The sequence below is a fragment of the Suncus etruscus genome, chromosome 3 (genome assembly GCF_024139225.1).
Source record: "Suncus etruscus isolate mSunEtr1 chromosome 3, mSunEtr1.pri.cur, whole genome shotgun sequence".
NCBI classification, from domain to species: domain Eukaryota; kingdom Metazoa; phylum Chordata; class Mammalia; order Eulipotyphla; family Soricidae; genus Suncus; species Suncus etruscus.
Window position 1 is genome coordinate 131861211 of NC_064850.1, and position 19393 is coordinate 131880603.

Sequence of the window (19393 nt, forward strand, 5' to 3'; positions counted from 1 at the left end):
TGCTTTTTCCTTCGAAGAAAAGGGAAAAGAAACACAGAATTTTCACATACTTATAAACATTAATCATCACAAGTTCATCTTAATAGAAGTGATTTAAAGACTCAAAGCTGATCTTTTGTTACTTTACCACTTGCAGAATTAAGTCTTATCTAAACACAGATACTTTTTTCTTATTATTAAAGTAAAAATACACCTGCAAGTTCCTTTTAACATTTTCAATCAGTTCTATTTCACTCTGCAGTAACATTAAGTCAAAGAAAATGACAGACCAAGTGACAAAGAAATCAGATAAATGTGAACACATGTCACTATGATACTCTCTTGCCATGATGTGTTTTTATTGAAGATGACAATAAATTAAGAAGTTCTGTGCATAGGAAATTAAAATCAGGCTTGAAAATTCTTTTAAACAGCATTCCAATCAGCTATAATTAATAAAATGTACTAATTCAAGCTAAACAGAAAATTCTATAAAACCTTTTGTTTTCCATATTCATCAAGAAGGTTCTATTTTTAATCAGGTAAGATAACTACAGAGTTTTAGAAATAAAATGATGTAATATTAGTTAATTCATTAATTGGAAAATAATGCTTACAATATAAGGAGAATCAGTCATGATAAACCTGACTTCAGATTATACTAGAAAACAAAACAGTGTGACATGGAGAAATCAGACAAACAGGTCATTGGAATAAACCATAAAGTTGAAACAAATCCATAAATTTATGGACATATAATCTATGAAAACTCTGGCCTTGATGATGATACAGTGGAGAGAGAATCTTCTGAATAAATAGTGAGACACTTGGACTATTATATGCAAAGAAATCTATTTAACCCACACACACACAAATTAACGCAATTGATGAAAGAACTTGGTATTATAATTCAAAACCACAATATACATACAAGAAAACATAAGAGAACTGACCATTGTTGATGATGACCAGGATTTACCATTGGCAATGCACTTTGAAACTCAACTCAATTGGAATAAAAAAAAAGCAAGAATACACATTTGGAACTGCGTCAAACGATAACACTTTTACACTGACACAAAAAAACTGTCACAAACCCAAAAGGCAACAATGAAACTAGGAGATACTTGCACATCGTACAATGGTTTAATATACAAAATATATAAAGAACTCACATAGCTCAAAATTAAAATATCAACCCAATCAAAACATGAACAAAAATCTTCTCAAAAGAGAAAATATAGACTACAGCATAATAAACCCACTTATGATGAGGGAAATGTAAACCACATGAGATATCAACTTACACCTAAGATAAAGCTTTATATAAAAAAGACTGGAAAGTAGACTAGAGATTCAGCTCTAAGGTAAAAAAACCTAGGAAGCATATATGTTACCTAGGGTTTGATCTCTAACATATCATCAATGTGTGTGTGTGTGTGTGTGTGTGTGTGTGTGTGTGTGTGTACAAGTGATCATAAAGACTTGAAGTGAATTCTGTTGTATTTGGTGGGAATGTGATTTGGTTCCAACTATATAAACAATGGCATAGAAATCCTTTAAATAAATAAAAAGGGTCAATAGAACACTAAAATTATAGTTGTATCCTGTATTCATAACAGTATTATATACAATAGTCAAAATATGGAATCAACATGAATTCTCATCAAGAGGACTGAAAATAAGGAAGTATGGTGTACATATAACAATAGAATAATAACTGTTACAAAATAAAATGATGGAGTTTATGCATATTGGGACAAACTCAGTGAAATTAGAAAGGAAGTGAAATACTTCTAGATGGACTTGGTCTTATCTGGAAGAAGAATAAGGCAAGCAATAGTCCACAACAATAAGAGCAACTTCAAACTTAATGAAAATTGGCGCTAATCAAAAACAAAGTGGGGATGTAATGCCTGGGTAGGTAGAATGAATAGAAAGAGTTGCTTGGGGTGGTTAAGATAGCACTGTAACTTTGATGGTGGGACTAATCATCAAATACTTATCACACATAAAACTAATTTACAAGTCACACAAAACAGTCAGAAAATACATTAAAACAGAAACAACCTGTGACAAGTAGGAAGAGAAGTTCAAAACTTCAAAGAAGACATAAAGAAGTTCAACACATATAAAAAGGTGTATATTATAACTGGATATCAGTGAAATGCAAATCAAAAGAACAATGAGATAACATTACATGAAAATAATAGAAACAACATGCATTGGTTGGGTTGTGGATAAAAGGGGAACCTAATTCATTGTTGATGGCATTATTGTCTGGTTCAGCCTTCATGGAAAATGGTGATTTCTCCTCAAAAAATTAAGATAAGAATCTCCATATAATTCCTCAATGAAGACCAGTCATTCATTAAGGAAGATGAGCATCTTCATTAAGGACAATGAGTATCTTCCTTAAAACACTACAACATTAAGCAAGTATCCATGCACACCTATATTCACTGCAGAGCTATACCTAATGGCCAAGATCTGGTAAGAATCCAAGTTCCCAAGAACTTATGAACAGCTAATGAAATAGTGGTGTCATATTCACATACAAAACAGACAACTATGCAACTATGAGAAAAGGTGAAATCATGCAGTTTACAAAAACCTAGATGAGACTGAAGGTACCATGCTGTGACATAAATTAAAAAAAAAAAAAAGAAGACAAATACGGTGTGATTCTCTTTGCTCATTTGAGGAATATAAAGAAATAAACCAAGAGATTAAAAAGCTTCCACTGTAAACAAATCCTAAGATATGGTCAACAGAATAGAGAACTAAGATAGCACAGGGTTGGCTAGAGGGAAGATGAAGGACCTTGGACATGGTGGAGGGTCACTGACTCTGGTGATGGGATAGCTGAAGTAGTACTGAAAGTATAAGATAATAATATAGAACCTACTGTAAATAACTCAAAAATGGTATGCAATTAAAAAATCAGAGAATAAGAATATGGTTTGAGGCCACTGAACTTCGCTGGATCTCAGATGCCAGCACCCTTCTGCCTCTCTACTCTGCTGTCCTGCATTTTCGGCCTGATTTCACCCTTGGTGTGGCTCATCAGCCAGCCTGCCTTCCTGTGAACTTTCCGGGGAGTCTGCCTTCCCTTGAGCCTTCCGTGGAGGTGAGTCGACACGCCCAGAAAGGGAGGAGCCACTGAACTTCGCTGGATCTCAGATGCCAGCACCCTTCTGCCTTTCTACTCTGCTGTCCTGCATTTTTGGCCTGATTTCATCCTGGGTGCGGCCCATCTGCCAGCCTGCCTTCCTGTGAGCCTTCCGTGGAGGTGAGTCGACACGCCCAGAAAGGGAGAAGCCAGAGGAGCACGGTTGCTCCGCTCCCCTTCGTGATGGTGCACAGCATTTAGCCAATGAATACAATCACAACACATAGAAAAACACGCAGTACTAGTGTGACAATGGGGAAACAACATGGGCCAGTGCCAGACATAGAGAATGAAGATGGCAACTCTGATGACTTGAACATAATCAACCACCTAGTCAGTCTCTCAGATAAGGAGTTTAGAGTTGCAATATGGAACATGTTCAAAGAACTCAAACAAAGTATAGAAGAGAAAACTAAAAAGAATCAGGAGAATATGAAGATAGAAATGAGAAAACTCCAAATGGAAATTTCAGATCAAATAACAGGTCTGAGAAACTCAGTAGATGAATTGAAGAAAAACATGTTTGAGATTTCCCACAGGTTAACAGCAGCTGAGGATAGAATCAGTACACTGGAAGATGAGATACATAACAATTACATACAGCAGAAGAAATTGGAAAAAAGCCTCAAAGCAAATGATCAAACAATGGAAAAATTACTCAAAGAATGGGAACAGATGAAAATAGAAGTCTATGATAAGCTCAACAGAAACAACTTAAGAATCATTGGAGTCCCAGAGACTCAGGAAGAAAATCTCCGGGAAGAATCAACAGTCAAGAACATCATTAAAGAGAAACTACCAGAGATAATGAAAACATGTGATCAAATCCTGCATGCCCGAAGAGTGCCAACTAAAAGAGACCCCAGAAAAAACACCCCAAGACACATCCTAGTCACAATGACGAATCCCACAGATAGAGACAGAATTCTGAAAGCAGCAAGATCGAAAAGAGAAATTACATTTAAGGGAACATCCTTGAGATTTACTGCAGACCTGTCACCAGAAACACTCAAGGCCAGAAGGCAGTGGTGGGACATAGTGACAAAACTCAATGAAATAAATGCTTCGCCTAGAATACTGCACCCAGCAAAACTCACTTTTAGGTTTGAAGGAACAATACATAGTTTCACAGACAAACAACAGCTCAAAAACTTCACAGACTCAAAACCATTCTTAAAAGAAAAACTGAACGGCATACTTTAAGACAAGGCTTACCAACAGACACACCAAACTTTAATATAAAGATGGCACTAACTCCCAGGACAATTCTTTCTCTCAATGTCAATGGACTAAATGCACCAGTTAAGAGACACAGAGTGGCTAAATGGATCAAAAAACTCAATCCAACCTTCTGCTGCCTACAAGAAACGCACCTGAATAGTCAGAACAAACATAGACTCAAAATAAAAGGCTGGAGGAAAATCATCCAAGCAAACAACACCCAAAAAAAAGCAGGAGTGGCCATATTAATATCAGATGATGCAAACTTTATACTTAGGAAAGTAGTAAGGGACAAAGATGGACATTTTGTATTAATCAAGGGATATGTACAGCAGGAAGAAATCACCCTCCTAAACATATATGCACCGAATGATGGGCCAGCAAAATATTTAATACAACTGTTGACAAATCTGAAAAATAATATCAATAACAACACAATAATTGTGGGAGACCTCAACACGGCATTGTCAACACTAGACAGGTCAACCAGACTGAAACCCAACAAGAATACACTAGACCTGAGGAGAGAAATGGAAGTAAGAGGCCTAGTAGATATATACAGGACACTCCACCCCCAGAAGCCTGGATACACATTTTTCTCTAATGTACATGGGACATTCTCTAGGATAGACTACATGTTAGCACACAAAACATATCTCCATAATATCAAGAGGATAGAAATTTTGCAGGCTGCCTTTGCTGACCACAAAGCCCTGAAATTATATATAAACTACAAAGGGACACAGAAGAAAAATTTTACCACCTGGAAGTTAAATAGCCTCATACTGAATAATAAGTGGGTCCGAGATGAAATCAAAGAGGAAATCAAAACCTTCCTGAAAACAAATGACAATGGAGACACAATTTATCAGAACCTATGGGACACAGCAAAAGCAGTACTGAGAGGAAAATTTATAGCTTTGCAAGCACACATCAGGAAAGAAGAAGGGGCATACCTGAATAGCTTAATGACGCAGCTCATAGAATTAGAAAGTGCTCAACAAAAGGATCCAAAAATAGGGAGGCAGAAGGAAATAACAAAGCTGAGAGCAGAAATCAATGAAGTGGAAACCAGAAAAACCATCCAAAAGATCAACGAAAGCAGAAGTTGGTTCTTTGAAAAAATAAACAAGATTGATAGACCACTGGCAAAACTAACAAAGAAAGAAAGAGAGAGAAACTTGATAACTCGTATTAGGAATGAAAAAGGAGAGATCACTACTGATATGGTAGAGATTCAAAGGGTAATCAGAAACTACTTTGAGAAATTCTATGCCACTAAAAATGAAAACCTGGAAGAAATGGATAAATTTTTGGAATCTTATAATCTTCCACGATTGAATGAAGAGGATGTAGCATATCTAAACACACCCATTACTATTGAGGAAATTAAGAAAGTAATCAAATGTCTGCCCAAAAACAAAAGCCCAGGCCCAGATGGATTTACTAATGAATTCTTTCAAACCTTTCAAGAGGAACTACTACCAATCCTGGCAAGACTCTTTCATGAAATTGAAAAAACAGGAAAACTTCCAAATAGCTTTTATGAAGCCAACATTACCTTGATACCTAAACCAGACAGAGATGCTACGAAAAAAGAAAATTACAGACCAATATCGCTGATGAATGCAGATGCAAAGATCTTCAACAAAATCCTGGCAAATAGGATTCAATGCCTCATTAAGAAGATCATCCACTACGATCAAGTAGGTTTCATTCCTGGAATGCAAGGCTGGTTTAACATCCGTAAATCTATCAACATAATACACAACATCAACAGCAAGAAAAATAAAAATCACATGATCATATCAATCGACGCAGAGAAAGCATTTGACAAGGTCCAACACCCATTCTTGATCAAAACTCTCAGCAAGATGGGAATGGAGGGAACCTTTCTCAATATAGTTAAGGCCATCTACCACAAGCCAGAGGCAAATATTGTCCTCAATGGAGAAAAACTGAAAGCCTTTCCTCTAAATTCTGGCACAAGACAAGGCTGTCCTCTCTCACCACTCCTATTCAACATAGCACTGGAAGTACTCGCTATAGCGATTAGGCAAGAAAAGGATATCAAGGGAATCCAGATAGGAAAGGAAGAAGTCAAGCTCTCACTGTTTGCAGATGACATGATACTCTACTTAGAAAACCCCAAAGACTCTATCAAAAAGCTTCTAGAAACAATAGACTCATATAGCAAGGTGGCAGGCTACAAAATTAACACACAAAAATCAATGGCCTTCCTATACACCAATACTAATAAGGAAGAAATGGACATTAAGAAAACAACTCCATTCACTATAGTGTCACAAACTCAAATATCTTGGAATCAACTTGACTAAAAATGTGAAGGACCTATACAAGGAAAACTATAAAACTCTGCTCCAAGAAATAAGAGAGGACACGGGGAAATGGAAGCATATACCCTGCTCATGGATTGGCAGGATTAACATCATTAAAATGGCAATACTCCCCAAAGCACTGTACAGATTTAATGCGATCCCCCTAAAGATACCCATGACATTCTTCAAAGAAGTGGACCAGGCACTTTTGAAATTTATTTGGAACAATAAACACCCTCGAATAGCTAAAGCAATCATTGGGAAAAAGAATATGGGAGGAATTACTTTCCCCAACTTTAAACTTTACTACAAAGCAATAGTTATCAAAACAGCATGGTATTGGAATAAAGACAGGCCCTCAGATCAGTGGAATAAGCTTGAATACTCAGAGAATGTTCCCCAGACATACAATCATCTAATTTTTGATAAAGGAGCAAAAAATGCTAAATGGAACAAAGAAAGCCTCTTCAACAAGTGGTGTTGGCAAAACTGGGTAGCCACTTGCAAAAAATTGAACTTAGACCCCCAGCTAACATCATGTACGAAGGTAAAATCCAAATGGATTAAAGACCTCGATATCAGCCCCAAAACCATAAGATATATAGAACAATACGTAGGTAAAACACTCCAGGACATTGAGGCTAAAGGCATCTTCAAGGAAGAAACTGCACTCTCCAAGAAAGTGAAAGCAGAAATTAACAGATGGGAATATATTAAGCTGAGAAGCTTCTGCACCTCAAAGGAAATAGTGCCCAAGATACAAGAGCCACCCACTGAGTGGGAGAAACTATTCACCCAATACCCAACAGATAAGGGGCTAATCTCCAAAATATACAAGGCACTGACAGAACTTTACAAGAAAAAAACATCTAATCCCATCAAAAAATGGGGAGAAGAAATGAACAGACACTTTGACAAAGAAGAAATACAGATGGCCAAAAGACACATGAAAAAGTGCTCCACATCACTAATCATCAGGGAGATGCAAATCAAAACAACGATGAGATACCACCTCACACCACAGAGAATGGCACACATCACAAAGAATGAGAATAAACAGTGTTGGCGGGGATGTGGGGAGAAAGGAACTCTTATCCACTGCTGGTGGGAATGCCGTCTAGTTCAACCTTTATGGAAAGCGATATGGAGATTCCTCCAAAAACTGGAAATCGAGCTCCCATACGATCCAGCTATACCACTCCTAGGAATATACCCTAGGAACACAAAAATACAATACAAAAACCCCTTCCTTACACCTATATTCATTGCAGCACTATTTACCATAGCAAGACTCTGGAAACAACCAAGATGCCCTTCAACAGACGAATGGCTAAAGAAACTGTGGTACATATACACAATGGAATATTATGCAGCTGTCAGGAGAGATGAAGTCATGAAATTTTCCTATACATGGATGTACACGGAATCTATTATGCTGAGTGAAATAAGTCAGAGAGAGAGAGAAAAACGCAGAATGGTCTCACACATTTATGGGTTTTAAGAAAAATGAAAGACATTCTTGCAATAATAACTTTCAGACACAAAAGAGAAAAGAGCTGGAAGTTCCAGCTCACCTCAGGAAGCTCATCACAAAGAGTGATGAGATTAGTTGGATAAATAACTACATTTTGAACTGTCCTAATAATGAGAATGTATGAGGGAAATTGAGAACCTGTTTAGAGTACAGGCGGGGGTCGGGTGGGGAGGAGGGAGACTTGGGACATTGGTGATGGGAATGTTGCACTGGTGATGGGTGGTGTTAAAAAAAAAAAAGAAAAAAAAATTAACACACATATATCTTAGGTTATCTTAAACAAGTTTACTGTATTTTCTTTCTATAAAGTCTATTACTTCTTTCTAAAATTCAAAAAAAAAAAAGAATATGGTTTGAGAAACTGAAAAAAAAACCTTAGTACAATTAAAAACTTCTATTCACAGTCTTAGACTAAAAAGCTAAATAGCTCATAGAAGAGAACAAAAAGATTTCTTTTGAAGAACTATTTTGAGAAACTATTTCCTTAGTTCCTAAAGCTATGAGATAAAATCTAAGTATCAGTGCAGAAAGCAAATAGAGCACATGAAAGAATTATTTAAGAAATAATAAAGGAAGATTTCTCCAGAAATGAAACACGAGTCTGCCAATTGAGCCCATGAAAAAGCACCATTTCAGAACACCATGAAACAGAGAAAATCCTGAAATATTGGAGGAACAATGACAATAAGGGAAGGAAGAAAAATCATTTTTGTGACCTTAAATCTGTATAACGAGCTTTTGGTAAACTTAAGGAAAACGGAGCAACAATGAAACTGTGCTTTATTATGGAAATAAAGGTAAGTCATGAATACAATCAAGGTTGGATCCTTCATACCACACTGCCTGGAAATGACTCCTGATGAGTGAACTAGGAGAAGCCCCAGAACATTGTAGGAATTGTCCTTTACACAAAAACGAAAACAACCCCCCAAAAGAAACCCAAAACAAAGGTTTCCACGTGTCTCAATTAAAAGGAACAGTAGCAATTTAAAAAAAAAACATTTATATCATAAGGCATAAATCCAGCTAGAAACCCAAGAACTATACCTTAAATTCCTTTAATAAGAGAAAAGTGCCCAAAGGTGTCTTATGATGGCAGGCTAGGGCTATGGGGAGTATGTGATGGAGTCTGGGAACACTGATAGAGGGAGTTTGAAAGTAGTGGTGGAATTGGTGCTGAAATACTGTATGTATAAAATTTAACTGTGAATGATTTTGTAAATTCCAATGCTTTAAATAAAAAACATTTGATAATAAAAAAGAGAAGCCCAAAATTTCAAAACACTGCATGAACTATATATACAAACATTTCTCAATTATATTTGTATACAATGCTTATTGTAATATTGTGTTTTTGTCCATTGCTTTCTCTTTTAGATATGCTCACTCAAATGTGGCCAATTAAACTATTTTCAGTTTTTAATTTTTTTCTTTCCTTTGTTCTAATAGTTTTAAATTATATTTTTGAGTTGGCATGTTTATTTTCTTGCTACATGGGACATAAATTTACTTCTACAGATAAACAAAGCACTGTCTTGTAAAATTATCTCATATGTCGTATTGCCAACCAGGTGAACAAGTCTGAATCAGGGTTGAGCAAGAAATAATCTAAACCAGGCAGAGGGTGATACACTTCTCATCTGGCGATATTCTACCCTTGTATCCACCACGTTCCTTGCCAGAACTGCAATTTTTTTTACTGACTGCACAGACCACCCCTAAATGGAAAAGTAAGGACAGTTATCTCAGGCTCTTCTCAGCCAGTCCTACACAGATTTACAAGTAAAAGGATCTCTATTTCGGAGTAAATCCAGGTTGTAAACAAACATACAAAGGAACCAGAGATGGTTTTTGTTTTTGGCAAAATGTGGTGCAACCTAACACTATCCCAAAGGTTTATAGCTTTAATGTTCTTAGTACACTTAAGATTCAGACTTTGGGGCCCGGAGAGATAGCACAGCAGTGTTTGCCTTGCAAGCAGCCGATCCAGGACTAAAGGTGGTTGGTTCAAATCCCGGTGTCCCATATGGTCCCCCGAGCCTGCCAGGAGCTATTTCTGAGCAGACAGCCAGGAGTAACCCCTGAGCACAGCCGAGTGTGGCCCAAAAACCAAGATTCAGACTTTGGTTTCTCTGATCTTACAATTTCTCAAGTTATATTTATGAATACTTCATGAGTGTATTCAGAGATTTTTTTCTTCAAAAATTTGTTGTTCTATTACATACATCTTATCAGAGAATATGTGTGAACTGTTTGATTTTCAGAGTTTCTCAATATTTTTGTGATGTAATAATCAAATCTTAGAAAGTTTTAAGATAGATTTATAGTTTTCTGCTTAAAAGATATCTTCTTAATCTTTTTTATTTGATATTCAGATACTACATATCTGTAGTTTTACTACTTAATCTTTATTAGTCATAAATAAGTGAATTAAAATGTAATATTATATTACTTCACTTCCTGTATATATAATTTATATATATTTATTTTTTATTTATATATATTTATATATATTTAATTAATATATTAACTACATACTTATTTCAGTTTAATCTGTTGATTTTAACTGTTTCTACCTCTAAGAGCTGTTATTGAAAAATAGATAAATTAAGGCTTAAAACAGTAGGGTAACTTGCCTATTTTCATACTCTGTATGCCCAACCCTAGTTGAAACATTAATAGGCACACAGATAAAAAAAAGAGAAAAAAATAAAATTCCATAATTATTCTTAATCAAGCAAAATGAGTCTGTATAATTAATCCTATAGGCTGTATTGCACAGGAAATATCATGAAGAAGGTCCAACACCTTATACTTATACTCTTGCTATTGAGTAACACATGTTCTTTCCCCACGACACTTCAATTTTAGTCCTGCCACCCACATAGGAACACAGGGTAAAGGCCTGAATAATGTACTATTCTTGGCTCTCCATGTATAAAAATCAAGTTTTAGAACCCAAATAAACTGTCTTTGTATACTGTACATCATTAAGGGATATTATGACAATATGAAAAAAAAACTTCGTCTCATCCTAGACACTGACTAAAATATAAGTTTGTATCTTGGAGTTTAATGTTTCTTTTCTTTTTATTTTCATTTTTGCATTATTATTCAACAAGACTCAAGACATTCTCTTGATTCTGTGTTCAGGCATCAAACTACTTAGTGAGGCTGAAGAAACCTTAAGGGGTACCGGTGTCCAGGTCAGTTGTATGCAAGGGCTCTAGTACTGTAGGGCTCTAGTACTTAAAATGTTTGTATATTAACAAATGCACCTACTTCATTTTATTCTTCATGTAATTTAATTCAAATGAAATGTAAATTATATAATATTCTGTGCCTGTCAAAATTTTCATAGAACTAAGAAATGATACAATTTCTTTAAAAAAAGTTTATGCAGGATCTTCATGAACTGAAAACAACTTCAAATAATATATTTAATTGCTGGCTATTTTAATGAAGGCTAAAAGGCTTTCCTTGATTCAATTCTTGTGTTAAATCTATCTAGAAATGACAAGCTAGAGTCCACCTGACCGCTGAGAATGATGCACTATTTTTTATTTTAATAATTTTTTTTTTTTTTTTGGTCTTTGGGCTATGCCCGGTGATGATCAAGAGTTACTCCTGGTTACACACAGAAACCAGAATCATTAACTACAGAAACCGGACACCAACAACAGCTAATGTGTGAAAAAATTTTGCCGTGACCAAAGAGAATAATTCAGGGGTTGAACAGTCTAGTATGTCTGGAACCCAGAGTCAGTCTTGTGCCAGAAAACTTCAGGGATAAGGTCTCTTTGTATTTAGGACAAGGCTTTTTTTTTTTTTTTTTTTTTCCATTTTAACCATATTTTGCTGGGCCTATGCAAACAAAAACAATTGCCACTCTCACACATTTTACTGTATTTTTTTAACTCATCCTTTTTTAAAAAAAGAAGAGCTTACTAGACTTTCTGCTGGTGCTTCAATGAATTCATTGTGAGTCAATGACTTTCGAGAATATTCTTTCCTTTTTCTTCCATCTCTAATTTTTCTTTCAATTTTTTATTTTTTTAAAAAGCATGTTGATTTTGGTCTTCCTAAAAATGTATTATTATCAGTTATGTCAACTATGTGGAGCATTTTTGGTGCATTTTTAAAATAAATTCATTAAAATAGAAAACAAATTAAATTAAAATAAAAAAGAACACCCCCTTCATCAGTGCAACATTCCCACCACCAATGCCTCCCAACTCCTCTCTAACAATATCCTGATGTTACTATTATTCTTGTCAATTGCACAAAACAAGACACTGAGAACTTATTTTAAGATTTGTTTGCCTCTCAACATACCAAAGCTTCAATATGTGAACCATAAATCTAACATGAAAGGGTATAAACATTCATGACTTCTAGGTATTTCACAGCTTTGAAGTATTTTATTGAAAAGCAGCTTAAACAGCCCTTTCTTTTATTTATTTATTTATTTTTATTTTTATTTTTTATTTTTTTTGGTTTTTCAGGCCACACCCGTTTGATGCTCAGGGGTTACTCCTGGCTAAGAGCTCAGAAATTGCCCCTGGCTTGGGGGGACCATATGGGATGCCGGGGGATCGAACCACGGTCCTTCCTTGGCTAGCGTTTGCAAGGCAGACACCTTACCTCTAGCGCCACCTCACCGGCCCCAAATAGCCCTTTCTTGTAAGCACAAATCTGTATTTCCATATTTCCAAATTTTCTACCACGCTTGAGATGCAAATTTCAATTAAATTATTTTATAAAAACCTTAGTGAAAATGAAGGTAATTTGTATTTGTCTAAGAATCTCCTGAACTAGAGACTTTAAATAGCATCATATAGAAAAGTGACTATGGGTTAGAGAGAATATGTGTTTTACACATATTTAAGCAGTCCAGCTTCAATCCCAACAATCACATGGTCCCCCAAGAACCCTTCAGTGTGAATCTGTGGTTATCCTATGATTACCTGAGCAGTTACTGGTAGGTTCCCCAAACCAGAAACAATAGATAAACAAAATAAATGAGCCATATTTTATGGTCCTTTGGACATATTAAGTAGGGTAGGTAATTGTATGTGGTACTAGTAGATTGAACTCAGGACTTTACATGTGTTAGGCATCTGCTTTTCCACTTAAACAATTTCTCTGTGTCCCTAGATATGATTTTATATTTATCTCTGTTATGAGGTTCCTAAAGAATTTTAATTAGTAAAACTTACATATTGTAATTAACCCCTACTTTCCATATGTACTTTTGTTTATTTTTATGTTTTGGGCCATAACTGAAAGTATTTAGGGATTAACTATGGTATTGTGCTCAAAAATTACTCCTGAAAGGCTCAAGAACCATATGGAAAACCAGGTATTGAACCCTGGTCAGCTGCATGCAAAGCAAACTCCCTATCCTCTGTGATATCATTTGGGCCCTGTAGTTTTCCCCATAGTCATATATACAATGGAATACTACACAGCAGTTAGAAATGATATAATCATGGATTTTGCAGAACAAGTATGGATCAAGAACATATGTTGAGCCAAAAGACACATGAAAAAGTGCTCCACATCACTAATCATCAGGGAGATGCAAATCAAAACAACGATGAGATACCACCTCACACCACAGAGAATATATTAACTGAGAAGCTTCTGCACCTCAAAGGAAATAGTGCCCAGGATACAAGAGCCACCCACTGAGTGGGAGAAACTATTCACCCAATACCCATCAGATAAGGGGCTAATCTCCAAAATATACAAGGCATTGACAGAACTTTACAAGAAAAAACATCTAATCCCATCAAGAAATGGGGAGAAGAAATGAACAGACATTTTGACAAAGAAGAAATACAAATGGCCAAAAGACACATGAAAAAATGCTCCACATCACTAATCATCAGGGAGATGCAAATTAAAACAATGATGAGATACCACCTCACACCCCAGAGAATGGCACACACCACAAAGAATGAGAATAAACAGTGTTGGCGGGGATGTGGAGAGAAAGGAACTCTTATCCACTGCTGGTGGGAATGCCGAAGTTCAACCTTTATGGAAAGTGATATGGAGATTCCTCCAAAAACTGGAAATCGAGCTCCCATATGATCCAGCTATACCACTCCTAGGAATATACCCTAGGAACACAAAAATACAATACAAAAACCCCTTCCTTACCCCTATATTCATTGCAGCACTATTTACCATAGCAAGACTCTGGAAACAACCAAGATGCCCTTCAACAGACAAATGGCTAAAGAAACTGTGGTACATATACACAATGGAATATTATGCAGCTGTCAGGAGAGATGAAGTCATGAAATTTTCCTATATATGGATGTACACGGAATCTATTATGCTGAGTGAAATAAGTCAGAGAGAAAGAGAGAGAGAGAGAAACGCAGAATGGTCTCACTCATCTATGGGTTTTAAGAAAAATGAAAGACATTCTTGCAATAATAATTTCAGACACAAAAGAGAAAAGAGCTGGAAGTTCCAGCTCACCTCAGGAAGCTCACCACAAAGAGTGATGAGTTTAGTTAGAGAAATAACTACATTTTGAACGGTCCTAATAATGAGAATGTATGAGGGAAATGGAGAGCCTGTTTAGAGTACAGGCGGGGGTTGGGTGGGGAGGAGGGAGACTTGGGACATTGGTGATGGGAATGTTGCACTGGTGATGGGTGGTGTTCTTTACATGACTGAAACCCAAACACAATCATGTATGTAATCAAGATGTGTAAATAAAAAAAATTTAAAAATATTGTTCACTGGAGCATTATGTGAAAAAAAAGAACATATGTTGAATGAAGTAAGCCAGAAGAAGAAGGATAAATACATAATGATAACACTTACCTGAGGTATCTATAATATATACCATATTTACATATAATATTCCATGAACAAATACAATGGTCTAATAAGGTAGAAACTCCAAGCACCATAGTTGCCAGCATTTAGTGAGGAGAAATGTTCAAATTAAGTGGAAGAGGGACAATAGAAAGCCTCGACCATCCATTATATCATAAAAAACAGCAACTGTGGAAACATTGGTTTAGAGTGAACATGTATGTAATCATCCTCTAACTACAAAGGTCTATAATGTCTTAAGGTATTTATCCACAGGACCAGGTGAAGAATAGGATGAACAATAGCCAGAGACTAGCTGCAGTGATTACTAACAATATATATTTTTTATTGTGGGCAAAGTGAATTACAGATCTTTCATAGTGATATTTAAGGCACATAGTAACAATGAATGAGGGGCATTCCCACCACAAGTGTTGTTCTCCCTCCATCCCTGTTTTAATGCCCTTATTTTACCAAGTATAAAACAGACAAGGTACTGGTAGAATTTAACGAGATAAAAACATCCAACCCCATCAAAAAAATGGAGAGAAGAAATGATCAGACAATTCCTCAAAGAAGAAATAAAAATGGCCAAAAAGCACATGAAAAAATGTTTCACATCACTAATCATCAGAAAGATGCTAATCTAAACAACAATGAGGTACCATTTCATGCCACAGAGACTGGCATACATCACTAAGAACAAGAACAATCAGTGCTGGCAGGAATGTGGAGAGAAAGGAACTCTTATTCACTGCTGGTGGGAATGCCACCTAGTCCAGTATTTGTGAAAAACAATATGGATATTCCTAAAAAAAACTGGAAATTGATATCCCATATGATCCAACTATAACACGCTTGGAATATATCCTAGAAACACAAAAACACAATACAAAAAAGCCTTAAGCACACCTATATTCATTGCAGCGCTATTTAGAATAGCCAGACTCTGGAAACAACCAAGATGACTTTCAACAGATGAATGACTAAAGAAAATATGTTACATATATATAATGGAATATTATGCAGCCGTTAGGAGAGATGAAGTCATGAATTTTTCTTTTATATGAATGTACAAGGATACTATTTGTTGCAAGTCAGCCCCTGAAGAGGTTGACTGATGGAGGGATGGAGGATGAGGTCTTTCCCCTCCAGCTCTGAGCACACGTTTGCCACCCTGTTCAGCCGGAGGTTCTGAGGTGAATCGGCGGGTAAACAACTCGCAGTCAGGCTTGTGGAAATATTAGCTTTATTTGGTGGACAAGACTGAAGTCCAAAGCCTCAGCATCAGTTTCGACCAAAAGCCCCTCACCTTCCACAGACCCTTGTTTTTATCCCTCAGAATCGGGTACCACCCAATGGTGGAAGCAGAATCAGGTACTACCCTAGGGTGGTGGCAGAATGCCAGGTCACACCCTAGGGTAGGGCACAATTACCGATCAGGGTAGGGTCAGTAACATAATAATCCTTTAAAATCTTTACATACACAACAATTCCCCCATTTTTTTAGTAAACAAACTATTGTCTACAATTACGATTATGCTGGGTGAAATAAGTCAGAGGGAGAGAGAGAGACGCAGAATAATTTCACTCATATGTGTTTTAAGAAAAACAAAAGACATTATTGCAATAATACTCAGAGACAACAGAGATGAGTGCTAAAAGGACTGGCTCTCAACTTGAAGCTCACCATATCAGTGGTGAATTTGGTTAGAAAGATGACTACACTAACTATCATGACAATATTGAGTGAGAGAAGTAAAATGCCTTTCTTGAGGAAGGTATCCTTTTTATGACTGAAACTCAACTACAATCATGTACGTAATCATGCTGCTTAAATAAAAAATTTAAAAATGATAAAGAAAGAACCAAGACTTATTAATTATAATATGTGATATTCATGTTCTAATAACTGCCTTGTGCCTTGCACAAAATAACTGTTAGTGCCTGTTTGAACACAAACTCAAATTAATTATAATAAAAAATATCTGAACTATAATAAAAGTTATCTGAATGTCTGGTAAGAGCCACATACCAAACTTAAAATTATTCTGGTTTCGAGGGTTCCTTGAGGTGGCAAGAATTTTGGGGATGTTGGTAGAGACAAGATGACACTAATGATGGGATTGATTTTGGAACATTGCATATTTGAAATTCTTTATGAACAACAATGTAAGTCACAATACCTTAACACAAAAATATTCAATTCAGTCAGTTCAACAATATCCTGTTATCTAATTTTTAACTTATTCATTCTAAAGAGAAACTATTCAAGGCTCACTCCTTTTTATTTTTCTTTTCTGAGACAATAAAAATGTTAAGTTTTTTATTATAGTATTTAACATATAAGTTACTTTCTCTTTTTTATTTTAAAATGTTTATTTATTTTATTTATTTATTATTAAGTCTTAAAATTTAGCAAATCACCATGAGGTACAAAGCTGCACAGTTGTTCACGACCAAGTTTCAGTCACAATGTCTAGCACTAATTCTTTCATCAGTGTCCACTCTCCTCTATTCATGTTTCCCTCCCAGTCCCCAGACTGTCTTTCTGGCAGACACTTCTCTGTTTTTTCTTCCTTTTAGGTATTGTGGCTTACAACATTGTTACTAAAAGTCCCACAGACTGGAAGAAATTATTTGCCTACCCCTCATCAGATAAAGCATTAATTAACATCCAAGATATATAAGGCACTGGAAGGACTTTACAAGAAAAATCTTTAATTGCATAAAATAAATGATAAGTAACATTCTCTTAAATTTGTCCTGCTCTTCTATGGTTAGGGCTAGAAGAGGGTTCCAGGTATGAGCCAGTCATGAAAGTGTCACCTTTAGCATCCCTATGAATTATGAGTTCTGGTGACACAGTATTTTATGCCTCTGTTCCCTAAAAAATTTCCCATTTTTTCTTGCTCTCATGTGCACTTAGTATTCTTTTTTCCCAAAAGCTATATAGAATGCCTTTATTGAAACTTTTTAAATTTTTCTATTTTTTTCCTCCAACCTTTAAAGTTACTTGGTATAGAAAATCATGACAGATATACACAGTATTATCCATGATTAGACACTACAAAGGAGAACAAGTAGGTCTCATTTGCACCATACTGGATGAGAAATATTCGAGGAAGAAACTGGTAGGTTGAAGTAGAGATGGCTCACTGTTGACTGTTGATAAAAGAATTTTCACACTACATATAGAGATAGGCAAATAAGGTTAACAAAGAACAGTGTGAGAGGCAAATCAACTGAGAGGAACCAAAGAAGAGGACCTGAGTGAGCAGCCCAGGCACTTTAGAGAGATCCTACATAAGGGACTACCTAAGATATTACTTTAAATAACACTTGTTATTTCAGTCCTTGCATCACGGCAGAGCAAAATACAGAAAGCCTGAAGGGACAGCCTAGCTACTGTATCATGGTTTAGACAACTTTGAGGATAAATATTCATGTCTGAAGGAGACATTTCTATCTACTTAGAAAGGATACTCAAAAAAACAAACTGGACAGAGCAGAAAGGGCAGCCTCTTCCAGGGCCACCTAATGGAACTTTCTAAGCCAAACAATTGGTAGACACTGGCTATAGGTGTCAACTGTGCATGTGAAGCATGACTGGTGTGATTGAGAAAGTGAACTTTAAATTCTAATTAATAGGTGCATAAAACTAGCGTCTACCAACATGACTTTTAAGCTAAACATTTAACAAGCAAAATCAAACAAAAGCCACTTGAGAATGATTATTCTTAGTCACACACCCCTAGTGATGCCTAGAAAAAGATTGTTGTCAACTTCATTAGGTACTTCAACTAAATCCAGACAGTTCTCCTGATGGTGATTACTTTCCTCTCTATTCCCTCCTTTCTTTTTTCATTTCTCCTCCCCTTTCCTTCCTTTTGTCAGATCTAGTTAGTACTAGACCAAAATGTCAAAACCTCATTTTTTTTTCATTTATTGGGGGAGGGTACTGACTGATGAGTGGTGGTGCTCAATGACTCTTAGCCCAATTAGATACAGATCTAAATGTTCAGTGCTTGGGTTCAAAAAAGCGGATCTGCAAGGCCTGACAATGCTAAGGGGCCACTAAGGCCACAGACTTTGGTGCTGGTGCGGCCAGGCGATGTAAGAATCAAATGTATGGCCTCATGCATCTGAGACATCTGCTCTAGTCTTCTGAGCTATTTCTACAACCCCTTCAATTCACTTCTATGGATACTATCTTAATTTAAGTATTAATATTGTACTTATGCATATAACATATCCAAGTATTCTATTTGTGAGTATCTTTCTTTGCTTTGTTTCCTTTAGAACTTT

General features: G+C 36.1%; 1 protein-coding gene across 1 annotated transcript in view; it reads right to left on the reverse strand.

The window, feature by feature from the left end:
• L3MBTL4 (L3MBTL histone methyl-lysine binding protein 4) overlaps nucleotides 1–19393 on the reverse strand; it is a 330693-nt gene that overhangs the window by 179354 nt on the left and 131946 nt on the right. The window lies entirely within an intron of this gene.